This window comes from Gekko japonicus, unplaced genomic scaffold (genome assembly GCF_001447785.1).
Source record: "Gekko japonicus isolate JY-2015 unplaced genomic scaffold, Gekko_japonicus_V1.1 scaffold1334, whole genome shotgun sequence".
Classification (NCBI taxonomy): Eukaryota; Metazoa; Chordata; class Lepidosauria; order Squamata; family Gekkonidae; genus Gekko; species Gekko japonicus.
Window position 1 is genome coordinate 355,979 of NW_015168690.1, and position 18,068 is coordinate 374,046.

Below are 18,068 nucleotides of genomic sequence, written 5' to 3' on the forward strand. Positions count from 1 at the left end.
CAAATCAACTGACACATTCTGAAGTCCAGTTAATGTCAATGGCAAAGTTAAACATATGTTCAAATCTTTTCCATTAAAATCAATCAAGGACCTCGTGGCTGAATTGTGATCCTATTAATGATAGACAAAGCAGTAAAGTCCATACATATGAATTGATCCAATAAAGTATAGGTATAACAGAGAAGTCTTCAATTTACATTGCATGTCGCATAGGAAAGAAGTCTTAAGTCTTCAAGTCACATGTAGCATATAGCAACTAGCACATAGAGAAATCAAACAATATACGTTCAGCAGAGAAGACTTCAATTGCATGTAGCATATAAACGAAGAATCCAGATATTATAAACTTTTTTTCGTTGAACTTCCTCAATAATGGCAATGACTAAACATAAAGAACAATATTAAGAATCCAGTTTTGAATAACTGGAAAACTACAAAAGTTATACAAAGCTTCAAAAACATACCTAATGTAATTTATACACAAAATTGATTGCATCAGCTTCTAAAGTCATTCGCAAAGACAGTGTTTCCTATGAGGGAAAAAACACAGGTAACCAATCTCCTAATATATTACTGCCTTCATGTAGCGGTGAGGCATTCTGAATTATCACTAAAGTTGCTATTATCTTTATTAACTTACCAAAAGGTCCTTGTTGGCCCCAGTCACACAGGAGGTTTTGCCCTGCAAGAGGGACGGATCGGGGCGCATCAAACGGGCGCAATCACACCACAACATCTGGGAAGCAGAGCGCACCTGTCCCCGATCCATCCTTTCCAGGGGAAAACGCGCAGCAAAAAAGAACCTAGAAAAAGAGTACTACCTACCTGAAACTCCGCAGCAAGGGTGGCCATGGGATCGCCGGCGCACCCGTCTCCCGCAGCATTCGAGGCTCCCGGCCAAACTGTGCATGTGCACACATGCGCAGCCGGCTGCCTCGCTCCTCGTTCCGTGGCTCCCCCCCCCCGGCATCTGATTGTGCCGGGGAGCAACTGAGCTGCGGCTCGGGGGATCTGTCTGATCCCGCCACGCGTCTATTTTGATGCAGCTCAGAAAAGCCGCACTTTGGCCATGCCTCCCCCCCCCCGTGTGACCAGGGCCGTTGTGGCTGAGTCCTCTGCCTCAGTAGTGTTGAAGTCAGAAGAGTTTCTATGGTTATCAGCCCACGTAACGTTTTTCTGTAAATTATCATTGGGAGTGCACCATTTGTACACCTTATTAAGTTCATAATCTTTTTTATCCCTTTGATTTTTTTTATTTTTTCTCTATAGTATTTTTTTCAAAAGCTTTAAGCATCTCCTTTGTTATGTCTCCTTTAAATGCCTGCAGCAGGTGTGTGCTCCATTAGGGATAGTTTCTCCCTTTCTTTGTATATAGTGGTCCTTTCAACCTTCTTGTTTAGAGGCAGAACCACAAGCTCCACTTAAAGAATAGGACTGGTTGCCCATTAATACAAGGACCTTTTGGTAAGTTAATAAAGATAATAGCAACTTTAGTGATAATTCAGCATGCCTCACCGCTACATGAAGGCAGTAATATATTAAGAGATTGGTTACATGTGTTTTTTTACTTATAGGAAACACTGTCTTTGCGAATGACTTCAGAAGCTGATGCAATCAATTTTGTGTATAAATTACATTAGGTATGTTTTTGAAGCTTTGTATAACTTTTGTAGTTTTCCAATTATTCAAAACTGGATTCTTAATATTGTTCTTTATGTTTAGTCATTGCCATTACTGAGGAAGTTCAACGAAACAAAGTTTATAATATCTGGATTCTTCGTTTATATGCTACATGCAATTGAAGACTTCTCTGCTGAACTTATATTATTTGAAGACTTAAGACTTCTTTCCTATGCGATATTGCAATGTAAATTGAAGACTTCTCTTATACTTTATTGGATCAATTCATACGTATGAACTTTACTGCTTTGTCTATCATTAATAGTGAGTGGGCAACAATGTGGCCAATGAAGTTCAGTGATGGTAAGTGTAAGGTGGTGTACATTGGGACAATGTGGGACAAAAAATCCCAACTTTAAGGAAATGCTAATGGGGTCTGAACTTGCTGAGACTGGAAGGGAAAAAGATCTTGGGGTCGTAGTGAATAGTTCAATTAAAGTGTCAACCCAGTGTGCTGCAGTGGTGAAAAAGGCAAACTCTATGTTAGGAATGATTAGGAAAGGGATTGAGAATAAAATGGCCGATATTGTAACACCCTTGTGTGGACTCATTTGGAATACTGTGTTCAGTTCTGGTCACCATATTTCAAAAATAGCCATTGCCAAGCTGGAACAAGTACAGAGGAGGGCTATAAAGATGACTAGGGGGTTGGAGCACCTTCTGTATGAGGAAAGACTGAAGAGTCTGGGACTTTTCAGTTTAGAAAAAAGACAACCCCATGATAGAGGTTTATACAATTAGGCATGGGGTTGAGAGAGAGTTGACAAAGATAATTTTTTCTCCTGCTCCCAAAATACTGGAACTCAAGAGTATCCAATGAAACTGATTGGCAGTAGGTTCAGGGTGGATAAAAGGAAATACTACTTTACTTTACACAGAGAGTGATTCACATATGGAATTTGCTGCCAGAGGATGTAGTAATGGCCACAGGAATAAACAGCTTTAAAAGGGGATTAGATAGATTCATGGAGGATAAGTCTATCTATGGCTACTAGCCATGGTAACTGAGGGGAACCTCAACATTTAGAGGCATTAAGCCTCTGAATCCCAGAGCCAGGAAGCAACATCAGGGGAAGGCCTTGACTTCTATGCCATCCAAAGGAACTGTTTGGCCACTGTGTGAGACAGGATGCTGGACTAGATGGACCACTGGTCTGATCCAGCAGTGCTCTTCTTATGTTCTTATGTTCTTAAAAGGCATTTCATATTGGAAATATAGTAACCTCCACCACCACCCCAAAAAAAACCCAAAACTGGAGGCAGGGGATTATTACTCCAAATTCTCCTCTCTCATTTTTCAATTTTTTTCTAATTTTATTATAATTTACAGCGCAATTCATAAGCCTGTATTAGGGCATTTATAGCAATCTGCATTCATTATATAATATACCCTAATATTTTGGAGGGAAAGATACTTCAGTGGTTGTTATTGGGGACAAGTATGCAAACATCAAAGTATTTATTTTAATGGTCTTGTCTCAATGTGATATATATTACAACTCCTAGTCTAATGTTACTGATAAGAATTTTTAAAACCATTATAACACCTATTGTTATAATGCTATAGCAATATATTGATAGTCATTGCCTTTTTTTTAAAAAAAGCCCCCTTGTGGCATGGGGAAGAAATTGCTGCTGTGGGGAAAATGGCTGCGGCGGGGGGGGGGGGATCCCAATTTTCCAACCCATGTGGCAGCCATCCAGGCTTTGGCATCTTTCAAAGCAAAGCAGGTTTGGGAAAGTTCAGGAAAAGCCAAGTAACCTGGAATGTGTATGTTGGAAAACGGGGGGGGGGGGATGCTTCCCCAAAGCATCAAACCCAGGGCAAATAACCTGTGTGGAAATGTCCAGTACATCTTATAATGGATTTATTTTACTTACTAAACATCCCTAAAGGTAGAAATTCCATGAATAAAAGGGCTTGGATTCTATGTAGAATTTCTGCAGGCATAAGGCTGAGGCAATTTTCACCAATTTCCCCCTCCCTGTGGCAGCCCAACATGCCCCCTGAAATACCACTTCTGAGGGACAGAAGAACCCTAGGAATAGAATTGGGGAATCAGAGGTCTTCTATTGGAGGGGGAAATCAATAAATCACCAGGATCAAAGCCAAGATTTCTTTTTCTGTACAAAACAAAATTGTGTTATGTAGATAGTAAAATTATGGTGATGCTTCCATACCTTAGGTACCTGGGCAACTTCAATTGCATTACTAAACTCTTCTACAGCATCACGGTGTAAATCTAGTTTTTGAAATGCTATACCAAGATGATAACAGGTTTCAAACAGCTGAAATTTTTAAAAAAGATATAAAATTATTTGAGTAGGACTAAGGCTATAAATATGCTTAGCTCTTGTAATTACCCATTGTAATTAAAACCAAATCCTGAGATTATTTGCATGGCTCATTTGAAGATAATGTTATGGCTGTCAGCTGATTGGCTGATGTTTAATCAGTGAGACGGTGGGGATATTGTTTTCTGCTTGTCTGAATGACATCACAGAGAAAGTGAAAGAGGCCTAACTGAGGACAGGGGACAAGTGTGTGTATGTAGCATTAGCAGAGGCAGGGGCTCAGTTCAAACACAACGTAAAACTATAATTTATTTTAACTGCAGTTGGTTTGTGAAGACAGGATTCTGCTCACAGTGAATCAGTCAATCCTGGTTTGAAATGCCTTGGGTATGTGGGATCTCTATATACTTTTTGGTCTTTTTTCAGTGTGTGTGTTTGTGCGCGCACATGCACACGCACACACACACACACCCGACCATGCCTGGAAGTCACGGCAACCTCTGGCAACTCTTACTGGGGCACGGAGGACATTCAGAGAAGAGTCCATCTGGCCTCACAGCTCTGATATTCTCTGGAGGTCTCCCATCCAAATATATGTCAGGGTCGGCCCTGCTTAGCTTCCAAGATCTGACGAGATCAGGCTTACCTGGGCTATCCAGGTCAGGGCTACTTTTTGGTCTTGATCTACAAATACATACAGCTGGATAAGAAGTTGAGATGCTATACTGAAATTACCAGCTGTGTATAGAGAGGGCCTGGAACATATTCTTCAGGAAGCTTATCTTTGCTCAGGACTTTCAGCAGTTGTTGGTAATATTCAACAGCCTGAAAACAAATATTAAAATAGTAGAAGAATCTGAGCTAGAATCAACATGTTCAACATGCTGTATGGTCGTAAGCAGATTTCCAATTAAGAAATGAAAAACAAGGAAGATCAATTTTTTTGCAAAATATATAATTAGTCTAAATACCAGTTAAGAACAGAAATATAAATATGAAGAAAAGGAAGAATAAACCCACCTTTTCCAGTTCTTCCCATGTTTTAACACACCATTTATGTGAAACACACAGGAATGAAATTCTAGACGTAATATACATATCTCAGATTTCCTGTTGCCTAAACAATGAGTCTAGAACAGGGATGTCAAACATAAGGGCCGGGGACCAGAACCGGCCCATGTAGGGCTCTTATGTGGCCCGCGAGCAACTGGTGCAAGGGAGGGGGTGCTGGGGGGGGGGAGTGGGCAGAGCCACTCCATTGTGGCTTCAGCATGTCAGAACAAATTTGTTTGCAGCAGTCAAGCATCGTGGGAGCATCTGCCCAGCTCTTAACTGTTGCCTCTCCAGTCCGCCTATGTGGGGTTTTCTCTGCACCCACCTCCCAGCCCATGGGGCCTTGCAGTGAGGATACAACAACTCAGAGCTTACCAGCTGCTGTCCTTTATACAGTTTCTATCTCCGGTACCTGGCATTACGTTTTATGGGCCATTATTATAAATTATGGCACACATGGCCCGGCCTGACAAAGTGACATTTATGTCAGATCTGGCCCTCATAACAAATGGGTTTGACACTTCTGGTCTAGAACATCTTTCTTGCTTGGAATAAGCAACTTTGTTTTCCTCGGTCTGTGAACCTTATCTCATCTTTTGAGGCTACTTGATTTTTCTGTTCATCACACTAAGTGCCTTTGGGTTGAAAGGCAGCATGCTAATGTTCCAAATAAATACATGTTTGTGATGCTATTTGCATTTGAATGTCTTTAGCAATTGCACAACAGGCAGAAACGCAGGTGGTGAAGTCTTCCCCTGTTTGGGGCTATAGTAATAGAGGAGAATCACCTGCTGCATTGCTACCCATTGCAAAACTGGCAAAGTGCCAAGTGGCCGTCACAAAACACTGACACTCCTAAGCAGAATCCTGCTTGCCATCCACAGGCTGGTTTAGCTTTAGTTTAAGGACAGTCGGCTGAACCATAGTAGACTATGAAGAGGGGTGGATGACACCCTTGCAAGGCACGAATTCCACAGGAGTCTCTTGTTACAAAAATGAACTAGAATCTTTGGGCACTTTAAATACTAACAGACTCTTATGCGGACTGCCAAATCCTGCCAAACTCCTTAACCAGGGACAATTTCCCGCGCGCCATTCCAACCACCCTGCCTTCTGGCACAGGAGCCAGGGAGGGAGCCAATTACCTCACGCCAGCGCATGGCCCGCTCGCAGCTCAGCGCCAAGAGGAGAGATGCTTGAGCCTGCGTCTGGGCGCGGGCTACTGCGTTCATGAAGGCTGGCGAGACCGTCTTTCTGCGCCGCGTCTCATCTTTGGTGGGCTGCGGAGGACCGGAGGAGGCGGAGAGACGCTTGGCCGGGGTGCTGGCCAAGGAAGGAGGCGGGTCCTGGGAAAATGGCTGAGGCCGAGACATGAAGCGCCCGCTGGAGTGCTCCGACAGCGACATCCCAGGCGCTATGCCCGCCAATCCCGCTGCCCTCTCGGCGGCGGAGCTGGAAGGGACGCGGCATTGCCATGGTAGCGGGAGCAACGCGGTGAACGCCCACGCCTTTCTCTGTTGGCCGGACGGTTGCAACGCTCCAGGGAGAAAAAGGCGCAAGTCGCAGACGACGCGCTACCCCCACCTTCCCCCTCTCTTATATCTCCATTTTGCGCTGTTAAGGGTGCTTCTTGGTGCAAGAGGATGGAGACGGGCTGAGGAGTGGGGCGGGGCTATGGGGCGAATAAAGTTCTGGGTTTATGCATTGTTTCCCGCGAACAGCTGTCGTTTGCAACCCCTTATCGGGAGGAGGGGAGACATGATGTCAAAAGTAACCAGAAGATCCCATCTGCTGACAAGGGAATGGTCAGCCTAGCATTTTTAGGTCTCTGGTTCTTGGCAATGAGTGCGTGTGAAGTGGGTGGTTCAGAGCTACCTGGCCAGTTCCTCAGTTGCCTTATGAAATGACATACTATAACAGCTGTTAGCCCCCAAATCGCAAATGGTAGGAAGCTTGAGACTCCAGGAAAGGACACTTTCCCCTCTCTGTTCAGTTGAACAACCACAAAACAGTGTCTTTGCTCCATTCCACACACAGCACAATGATATTTCTGGTTTCTAAAAGCCCTACATTTCATTAATCGCACCCTTCTCCAGGGTAACAACATATAAAAATTATGTTTCTAGTACTTGTATGGATAGCCAGATATCACTTTTCACCCAGACCCACACTTGCAAAAGAATCTTCCTGTTCGGTCCAAACATATCAAAGCATGGTCCTTGCAGTTTCTTCTGTCACTATAAAGTACTGTGAAAGGAAGAGGGGAGAAATGTCACTCTTCCTCAGGTGCCTAAGACTTGGCTGGAACCTAAGATGCATATTAAAAATGAGAATGCTGTGTATGATCAATTAGACACCACTGACAGAAGAACTGAAAACAATGAGTTGGCTCATTTTCTTAACCCAGCGGCCAGAGTTGTACAAGTGATCAATAATTGATCAATAATCAATAATGATCCCTATGAACCCACTGGGATCTGATCCTTTCTCTCAGATTAGTTACTGTTTTCTGAGAAGGGCTGCATGAGCCCATGCAGCAGAACGAAGTGGTAGAATTCTGAAGTGGCAAAGTGGGTTGTACCACTTCAGACAGCAGGCAGGAGATAATAGTTTGAGGGTGCATTCAGATGGGCAGCTAATCCCACCATTGGCCCGGCTCTAATTTGATCCAGATCTTTTTTATCTGGCCTTGCCTAACCAGACAGCTCCCCTTACCATGCGTGTACTCTGTGGTGGATTGTCTAGATGGCGTCCACCTGAAGGAGCCACCTGTTCGGGGGGGGGGTTAATTCTGTTTGCGCATGCACATCTGCGCCTCAATGTGTATTTGTTTTTTCGGGCATGCACGGAATTGAATGGTTAAAGCACCGCCTCTGGGTACCATTTCAATTAACGCAGTTCATAAATTTCATGGGCCATTCAGAAACATGAAATCTGAGCGGAGCTCTGCGGCTGTCGTGTGTTTACGCGTTTATGCGCATATCGCCAAGAGTTTTTTAAAATGGCGGCCATTCAGGATGGTCTGGAGCAATGTCCCCTCTAAGCTGTGGAGTCTTGTGAGCAAAAATTCTACTTTGTGGGCTACTGGCATTAAAGTTGTGAGCGAGCGATTTGGCTACTGCATAAGTTAGTCTGCTCTGGAGCCCTCCTTCCTGAGCTGAGAGAAAAATGTGTGAGCCAGAGGCTAAAAAACTGTGAGCTGGCTCACACTAACTCATCTTAGAGGGAACACTGATCTGGAGCAGACCATCCTGACAGGCTGATTGCCCGCTGAAACAATCAGACAGAGGAAAGTCTGCCATTGGCCCATCAGCAATCAAAAGTACCGGATTTTCACCGGTATCTTTTAAGTATGGCTCCCTGGTGGGGCTAAACGGGCTGATCACGGAAGCGGCACCTTTCCCAGATGTCGCTGTCTGATCATTCCCTTTAAATCCGCCAGGCATCCGTGCCCGGGGCAGATGTAAAGACCCGTCTGATCGGGACCTGAGTGACCATATGATGGATGGGCAAAAGTCCTGCCATTCTGAGGGGGTACACTCCAATCACCTTTAGTTCTGTTTGGTGTGTGAACAGGGCAGCTAACCACCAATCAGGATCCCTGGAAGGGCTGGAAGAACCAGATGGGAGGAGGGAAGAAAAAGAAATTATCTCAGTTTTTCATTAGATAGGCTTTGTGACTCCAGAGTGAGAGGTTAAGGAGGTCCTGTCTCAGGAAACGTCAAAAGTCCCAGAGTCTTCCTTTTGAGCAAGAACAGATGAGAATAGTAAAAGGGTGGAGATAGGATTTTGCCTCCAGAGGCATGGTCTGAAGGACAATCTTTACTAGGAAGCTATGGTGTCTTAGAGTCTAGTTTCTAGGAAAAGCATGGCTGTTAACTGCTCTGCAGCTTTCAGCCAGCAACTGTAACCTTATAAATGAATGGGCCCAGAAAGCCTGTATCACACCTACAAAGAGTTCCTATCCTCATTTCTGAACCATCAAGAAAATAAACCTTTTTTGCTGTCAAGTCACAGCTGACTTATACTTATGGATAAATAAAAGTTCATCTTCCATCTTCAGTGTAGCCCCACACTGGGACTTTGCCTGTGCACAGGCTGGTCATAGAAAATATTCTTTCCTAGCTTAAAGGACCTAAAGGTGGGAAAAGACCTCTGGAGCCGACATGATGACCTTTTTCCACCCAAACCATCACGTGATCCAGAGGAGAGCACCTCCTTTCCCCCCAGTTCCTTTTCTGCTGCCATGGAGGTAGACATTCCTAGCTTTGCTGTGCAGTAGGAATGTTCTCCATTGTCTTCAAGTTGCTTGCTTTTTGTGGAGATTTGAGAGCCAGGGCTAACATTTTCTGCATCTCTTGACTCCCTGGTTCCAAGCCCCAAATAATGTGTTCTTGCAGGTGAGGTGGCTTTCATCGACTCCCCCCACCCCAGGCTTGTTGGTGTTTCAGGGTGCCTGTTACATTGCTATTATTGTCTACCAGGGCTCTCTTTAAGAAATGCACTCAGTGTGCTACAAAAATGACCCACAGTGACAAGCATTGTTTATGCCTATTGTGCTTGGGGTAATCTCACAATGTGCTGGCCTGCAAAATTTGCCAGGGCTTCACACCGAAGGCACGTTCCGAAAGAGCGTTCTGCTTAAAGGCCACTCTTCAGGAAAAAAACTCTCATGTCTTCCAAACTGTCTAAGTCCTTTACGAGTACGGAACCATCAAAGGTGCCTTCCTTGGTGTGGTCGGCCTCATCGGTTCTGGTGCCAGAGCCCTGTTCTGGCCTGCTGTCAGTTTCTGACAGTTCTGACAGCAGACAAGCCCCACTCACACCAAAAGAGAACAGCCTCTTCAGATCTGACCTCAATCTCAAGAGGCCCCCACTCACCATAACCTGTTCCCTCAGTTCCAACCCTCAGCTCTTCGGAACTGCCCACCAAAAAGCCCAAGAAAACAAAACACAGGGAGAAAACCAGAACATCTTCTAAGCACCAGGGGTGTGTGGTGTCTCCTCCTGCCATAACTGCTGAAGAGCTCAACATTGCATTTCAAGATCATAACTTAATCTATCACATGCTGTGCTACTTTTTAAATTTAACTATACACATAATAGCACTTGGAAAAAATGTGCAGTCTGAAGCGGTACAGTTCATTCTACCTCTTCAGTCTTACTACCACCTCATTCTGCTGCATGCCTGGGCCTCAGAGGTTCAGAGAACTGGTTTTGTCACACATGGAAACCAATGTGGCCAGCCATCACCCATTCACACATCTATTATTCTCATGTCTTAAAATCAGTCCACCAATCTGTTTTTATTGGAATAGTTGGGACAAATTGTATGGTGTGTGCACAGCTGAGAGAATTAAATATGTCAATGACTACATTGTGAAACATGCTTCCGAAGAAAAAAGTTTAATTTCTTAGTAAACATGCATAGAAACAGGCTTCACAGTTCTAGAATCTCCTCCTGTGTTTTTCAAGACATAAGTGTTTTATAGTTTGATACCATCGACAATCCTCTAGACAAAATGATCGTGATAGACAAGGAAGGTTCTTGATCATAGAAAGGAAAACTTTTGGGCATGTTATTTTAAATTTCTGTCTCTACCTGAGTCAGTTTAAGAAAAATAAATGCATTGGATAGCACAAAGACCAAACAGTTACAAATGAGTCTCTATGGAGAGACTGAGAGAATTCATTTAAATCAAATTATATCTTCATTTCCTTTTCTGAAGCCTCAGAAATGTTTGCTAAATGACGTTTTTTGTCTTTGTATCATAGACAGAAATAATTTACTATGATGGTTTTTCCCACAGGCAGAAAAGTAATTTTAATCAATACATACTAAACTGTTATTACAGCTATTGTTCTATCTTTATTCAGCCTGCCCTTCTTAATCAAGCAATCCCCCCTCCCATTTCTGTTTTGTAAACTACTACAATGGCAGATTTCTACCACCTAGTGGATAAAGTCAACACTCAGCTCAAAATCTTAGTAGAAACTCACTCCCCTGGGAACCGCACCTTACATCCCCCTTGCAAACCCCTCTGTCAAATTCTGCTGTGGTGTTTGTACACTGTTGAGAAAGGATTGTCTTAGACACTTTTCCGTTTGCTGCTACAATGTTTGCAAATCTGGCCTTCAAAATGATGATACCTGCTAAGTAGATAATACAATGAAAGAGATGACTCATGATTGTATAAATGGAAACATAATTTAAGTTCTCATTGATTTTGAAAGTTACATATTTAAAATTAAAACAAATAATCTGAACCTTGGCATTAAGACAGCTCTAGCAATATTGTTAGCGGACGTCCTCTTGTGGAGGATTTATCCACTAGCCCAAATCCGTTTTATATACAACGGGGGCTTATTCTGAGTCCTTGTGACCAATTGTATACAGAGATCAGAACCAGAAAAGACACTCTTTTCTCCCCTTTAGAAAGAGACAACACAACAATGGGTGTTTAAAGAATAAATGTTGTCTTTACTAAATACTGCTGATTTCTCAAGCACGCAAAAACAGATGCGTTCACACATACACTCAAATTCCTTTAGTTACAGTAGATACATAGAAAGCAATCAGTAAGAAAAATAATAACTTCAGACTAACAGGGAGGTAATACACAGAAGGGTAGCGGTTGATACTTATCTGATTCAGGGAATAAAATTGGTCTTCTTAACGAAGGAAGCAGGAATAAAAGATCTCACCAGAGGGATCCTCCTTCACACGGGTGGACCAGCCAAACACGTGTGGGCTATCTTGGTGTGCACTTCCAAGAAAGCACGTGAGAATCACCCCTAGCGGAGCTCAGGTTGTTTAGGTGGGGGGGGTGTTGTCTAGCTAGCTTGGTTTGCTAGCTGGCACAACTTAAGTTACAGAAAGGTGGGGGATGGCTAGCTAACAAAGCACAAAAGGTGTGCAACGCTTTATAAAACCTAGGTTGGGGGTTGGCATCAGAGCCAACCTGGTCCGTCCCCTTCTCCATCTATTGGTTGATGAGAGGTGATGCATCTACCTAAGGGGAGTGGGCAATATTCAAATTCTACCCTTAACCTCAATGGGAACCATTTGGTCAGGTGTCAAAGTTGTATTGTCATAGTAACCTTTGAATTGCAGATGCTGGCCTGGTCCAGAGCTGACAAACAGGATGTCCCCATTTGTGATTCAAACCAGATACGAGGGGTTACATGTTATCCAGAAGATCTTCAATAGTGGAATGTTGTTGTTTCCAAGAGTCCATGTGACTGAGCATAATGGAGAATGTCTTCTTTGTCCCAAGGCATGATGGGAAGGTCTGGGTGTGAGTGTGTGTGTCCATTAGCATACCTATGCAGGCAGAGCAGATCCAGCACTTGGCATAGCAGCTTTCAGGTGCAAGCAAGCCAAAGCAAGCAAACTCAAGGCACACAGCATTTCCCAAACCCCTTACACACAAATGCAGAGACATTACAGACATACAAGCATCAGCATAGCACAAATAAAATACATTTTAAGCACACTTGCCAACAATATGTAACAACTTTTGTGACAATGGCTGTTGTTAGCTCTCCACTTTGGCATCAGTTTATTCATTTCCTCCCAAGGCTTCAGTAACTTTCCCAAGAACACAAAAGATCTCTATAGCAAAGGAAAGACCAGTTATATTCTAAACCCCTGGCTAGCTGCTGGCAGAAGAGGGAGGGGATGTTGCAGTTATGACATGACAACTCTCCCCCTCAATTTTCCCCTGCTGCCCTGCGGAGAGGCAACAAGGCTAGCAGGCAAAGGACAGAAGGTCTCCTGCCACAGCAAGAGACCTGGTAAGCCAATGCATCACCCACTGCCTTGAACAATTATGCATGTGGTTATATAATTACACCGTGTGTTCAAGTGGGCCAGTGGTAACTGTCTTCATGTGAATTCCCGAGACCAGGGCTTTTTTTGTAGAAAAAGCCCAGCAGGAACTCATTAGCATAATAGGCCACACCCAACAGCAGAAACCCATTAGCATATTAGGCCACACCCCAACAGCACAGTTTATTAGCATATTTGACCACACCCCTATGCCTTCCATTGGCTTTCCCGGGCAAGCCGGCCCTTGGACAGGCCAGGGAAGGCACGGGGATGTATTTAAATGCCTCCCCGATCCTTCCAGGGGCCCCCCACCCCCGAGTCACCGGGGGGAGGGGTCGCTCTCCAGGCCTTCCCTATGTAGCCATGCACGCAGAGGTTTTGGCTGTAGTGGGTGTGGCCAACTCTGAAGCCAGCCAGAAATCCGTTCCTGTGCGTTCCTGCCCAAAAATAGCCCTGCCCGAGACTAACATCTATACACTGGGTGTCAACCAAGTCTCTAATGACAACACTAAGGACTGGATCCAGCCAGCTTTTTCACCCCATCTCATTCAATTCCTCTTCATATTACAGCCCCCATGGCTTTTGTACATGCAGTTCCCATTATGCTTAGCATAACCTTTTTGAGTGAGCACAGCAACATCCCTTTCCCTTTTGATCCAACCCTGAGATCAGAGGATCTGAGGACAGTTTTTCTGGCTACATTTTGTACCCAGGTACAGATACCCAAGCACATAGTACACACACACTGGATCAATTGTGAAGGACACATATGTATAAATTAATTACATGGCTGCTTTCCCCCTTTAAAATCCATGAATACTGATTCCAGTTATTTTAAATTGAAAAGCAATATACACATGAATGCTTTGCATTTTGTACTTGTGTTCAAAGTATAGCTTCAGAAACTATCCTGAAATTTAGCTACATTCTGAGGGACTACATTCTGCTCTCTATGTTAGAGAATGAGATTGATATTTGTTTTATGGACTATTTATTGCTACACACAATGGACTGTGCACACACACATGCAGGCTCAGAAGACTGTACACTATAAGTCACCTGTTGTGATACTACACATAGAAGGTGCATGCACATGCCTTACACGTAAATAAGATTTCAGCTACACAGTTACCTAGACTGGTGAAGAAGCACAAACCTCCATTATTGTGAGCAAGGAGAAACAACAATTCTGAGAAGAAACACCCCCATTGCAGAACTGTTTGTGGTCACGTACCACCCATCACTGCTTTGTTCCTGAGAAGGCATTTCCTGCCAAATGGACATTTGGTTTTCAATAGAATGGCCAGCTTCATCAACACTACAATGGAGCATCTTGACGCCAAGGTTTCACACCTGCCCAGATGCCATACTCTGAGTAAGGTCTTAGATTACAATATTGGCCACTCCTTCTAGGTAACCACCCCTCCCTACATGCAACCAATAGGATTGTTTTTGGGACGAACTAACAGGTAGGTGGGTCAAGAGGTTGGCACGGTCACAACCCATCTCTTGGACCCCCTATAAAAGGAAAGGACCATTCACCTGGCCCTTCCTAGCTAGCAATCCCCGCAACAACCCCTATCTGCTTTTACTCCCCTTGAGTCCCACTTGCTATCCCCAACCCTTGCCTCTACTTTGATCTCTTGATCTGCAGTCAAGAGACCCCCCCACACAGTCCAGCTAGTTCTGGTAGTGTGGATCCCTTTATTTTCTATTTCTTCCCATCCATTCTTCATTGGAACAACCAAGCTGCAGGACAGATAAGTATTGCCCACCATCACCCCTACCTGCTAATGCAACCGTGCTTATTTTAATACTGTATTTCTAAGGAACTTGATTGAATGTGTGAGTGCGTCAGTATTGTTTGTATGAGATATATTTTTAAGTAAAAGACATCTATTTTAACTACAACCACCTCGAATCTTTTACTGGTAACCCTTTGTGGGAACAGGACCTTGGTATAGTTGGCAAGAACCCATTTATAAATTGCCAATTGCTGTAAATAAAGCAATTCGGCTAACATCTATATGCGGCCTTTATGATCCCAAAAAAACCTCTACATGATCAGTTGTTTAGGAAACCCAAGGAGCTTGTGTTTCTCAACAACTACTACCATACTACATGCCAAACTTTTAAAAAGCAGGTAAACACATTTTAAAATCCCTCTGGCCATGACTTTTGGTGCACTTAAAATAGCTCTATGGATTCTGGGTTCAGTTGACATTCACATATAATGCATCCCAGATTAAAAACTGTAGAAATGTTCCACATACTTGTTTTCCGGATTTTGCATCACATTGGCTACCACCAGGTGTCCTTCCTCCCTTAATAGTGCACATTACAGTTGGAAATATTTCTTCGCATTCCAGGACAGTTTGCCAATGGAAAAAGATTTTATACTGTCAGGATTTTTTTTATGGAAGACAAAAAACAAAAAAGAAAAGAAACCAGGGATTTGAAGCTAGCAGTTTTCACAACCTACAAAGAGCCATCTGTCATAAGCCAGCCAACTGCCTCCTCCTCTGAGGATGAGGAAATGGAGGAATCAGGCCCTGCACCAGTGGAATGCCTGCCTGAGCAGCTGGGTCTAGAAGTAGATCCAGTGAAAGAAGTGTCAGGAAACAAGAATGCTTTCCAGCCAGGCTACTCATTCTGGCAGGAGACAAAAGAAATGGGACACAGATCAGAGTATCAGTCTGCTGAAGACAGAGAGAGCACTTGACAGCTCGAGAAAGATGAAGAAGCACCTATTTAATTGGACAACAGTGACCAATACTAATTCCTGGATCAGAGTCATTACAAGAGCAGGAATAACAAGATGGTAGGAAGGCAAAGGGCTTGCACCTGGAGAATGATGGAAACAGCAATACCTGGGCTTGGGGGATAAGTCAGCTAATGAGGCAGATAAAAGGAACATGCTGAACAAGGCTCGATGTGGAAGTAACCTTGCTTGCCACCCCTCTGTGAGGTGACCCACTCAGTGAATAGAGTGCTGCCTTGCACTTTGTTCTGTTTAACCTGTGCTTGCTTTCTCAGATAAAAACCCAGACCCTGTCTCCTGCCCTGGCTTCCAAGCTTTGGACCCTGGACTCCAGACCTTTCTGTTCCCCTAACCTTTGGACTGAACCTTCAGCTCCCTGTCTCTGGACTGGTTTTGTCAACTTTGCTCTTATCTCTTGCCTTGATCAATTGTGATTGTATTTGTGCATCCTGGAAAGCCCGGGTAGAGTAAAACCACCAGGCTCTGTCCTGAATGTGATACCATTTCTATAACAAAAATTGGAATATTCATTATCATGTGTTTAAATAATGTCTATTCATTTTGTTTTTCTTAATACAATTCAAATATTTTTGAAATTGCTGTTTCAAACAATGGGTCACACAAATATTTTTCTTAAAGGGTTTGAGGATTTCTTTTGTCAAAGATAGTCTTGGGCCCCGGTCACACTGGGGGAAATAGGTGAGGCCAAAGTGTGGCTTTTTTGAGCCGCACCAAAAGAGACATGTGGCGGCAGGATCAGACAGATCCCCCCAGCTGCCGCGCAGGTCCTCCCCGGCACGATCAGATGCCGGGAGGAAGCCATGGACCGGAGAGCAAGGCCAGCCCACTGCGCATGCGTGTGCATGTGCAGTTCGGCAGGACCTCACATGCTGAGGGAGAGACGGGCACACCGGCGATCAGATGGCTGTCCCTGTAGCGGCTTTTCAGGTAGGTAGTAGTGTTTTCTAGGGGTTTTTTTGATGTGCAGTTTTGCCCGGAAGGGACGGATCGGGGATGGGTGCGTGCCACTTCCCAGATGTTGCAGTGTGATTGCGCCCTCTTGACGCACCCCCGATCCGTCCCTCTCACGTGGCAAATCCTCCCATGTGACCGGAGCCATAGTTTCAGATTGGACACTAGATGGAGTACTGGAAAATCAAGACAATGTTATGATACTACTTGATATAGGGAAAGAGTTTCCTCTTAATAAGAAAATATCTACACTACAAATGTACAGCAATTTTATTGATTATTTAATACATTTTTACCCAAGACTTCAGCAAATTATACATGTACTCCTCTCCTCCATTTTTAACCTAATTACAACTCTATGAGGTAGGCTGACTGGCCTTAGAGCAAAGTGGGGATTCAAACTGAAACTCCCAGATCCTAGTCTGACACTAACTGCTACAAAACACTGGTGTTTATACCTGTATGGCTTCCCTCAAAAACCTGGTAACTGTAGTTAGCCAAAGAAGATAAGATTTTGTTAGTCCCCTGCCACTCTCTCTCACACACCAAAGGAAAAAGAAACTTCTTTAAGTTTCCAGGAGAGGGAATGACTGCCAAACTAGTTTAAATTCATAGCACAGATATATTACTAGAGAAAGGAGTTATGTTATGGGGGGGGATGAATGTGTAGCATAGCATAATGTGTAGCATAGTTTAGTTGCCTGAACCATCTGGATTTTTAACATAATTTATTCTTTTCTGTGTAGCTTTCCCAGTGCGTCATCCTAGTAACGCATGTTGTAAGCAGTTTCTTTTTGCATATTGCTATTCTGAGAATCCTACCCTGCCCAATCAAGAGAGTGCTGCAGGAGAAAACGCTCCACATTCAATCCAGCATACAGGTTCCTACAGTGCACTGCAAAACTGATAAGTCAAGGCATCTCCTCTAATAGCTGATCAACATTGTTTGAGATGGTAACACTAGTTACCAAACTGGTGGTAATAATATATGTAATCTATGAAGCATACTAAATCAGACCATTGGTCCATAACAGTCAATATTGTCCACTCAAATTGGCATTGATTCTCCAGGGCCTTGGTCAGAGGCCTTTGACATCACCTACTGCCTGGTCCTTTTAACTGAAGATGCTGGGGATTGAACCTAGGACATTCTGCATCCCAAGCAGAAGCTCTACCACTGAGCCACAGCCCTTCCCCAGAACCACTGCTGCACATCAGGATCTTTATTTTAGTGCCATGCTCTCTGTTTGTGGAACACTATGATCTAAATGATGTGTCCTTTTCTGTGTTGAAGGATTGTTATGGCTACAGCTGATTGACTTTTGTAGAGTTGATTGCTGTTTTATAGTCTAAGATATTTGGTTGATGTTTCATCAGTGGGAGTTAATGACAGGACATGATAGCTGGGGATAATTTCAGTCTTTCAGAATGATATACTCATCAGAGTTTCAGATAAAACAACATTTTGTAGTTGAA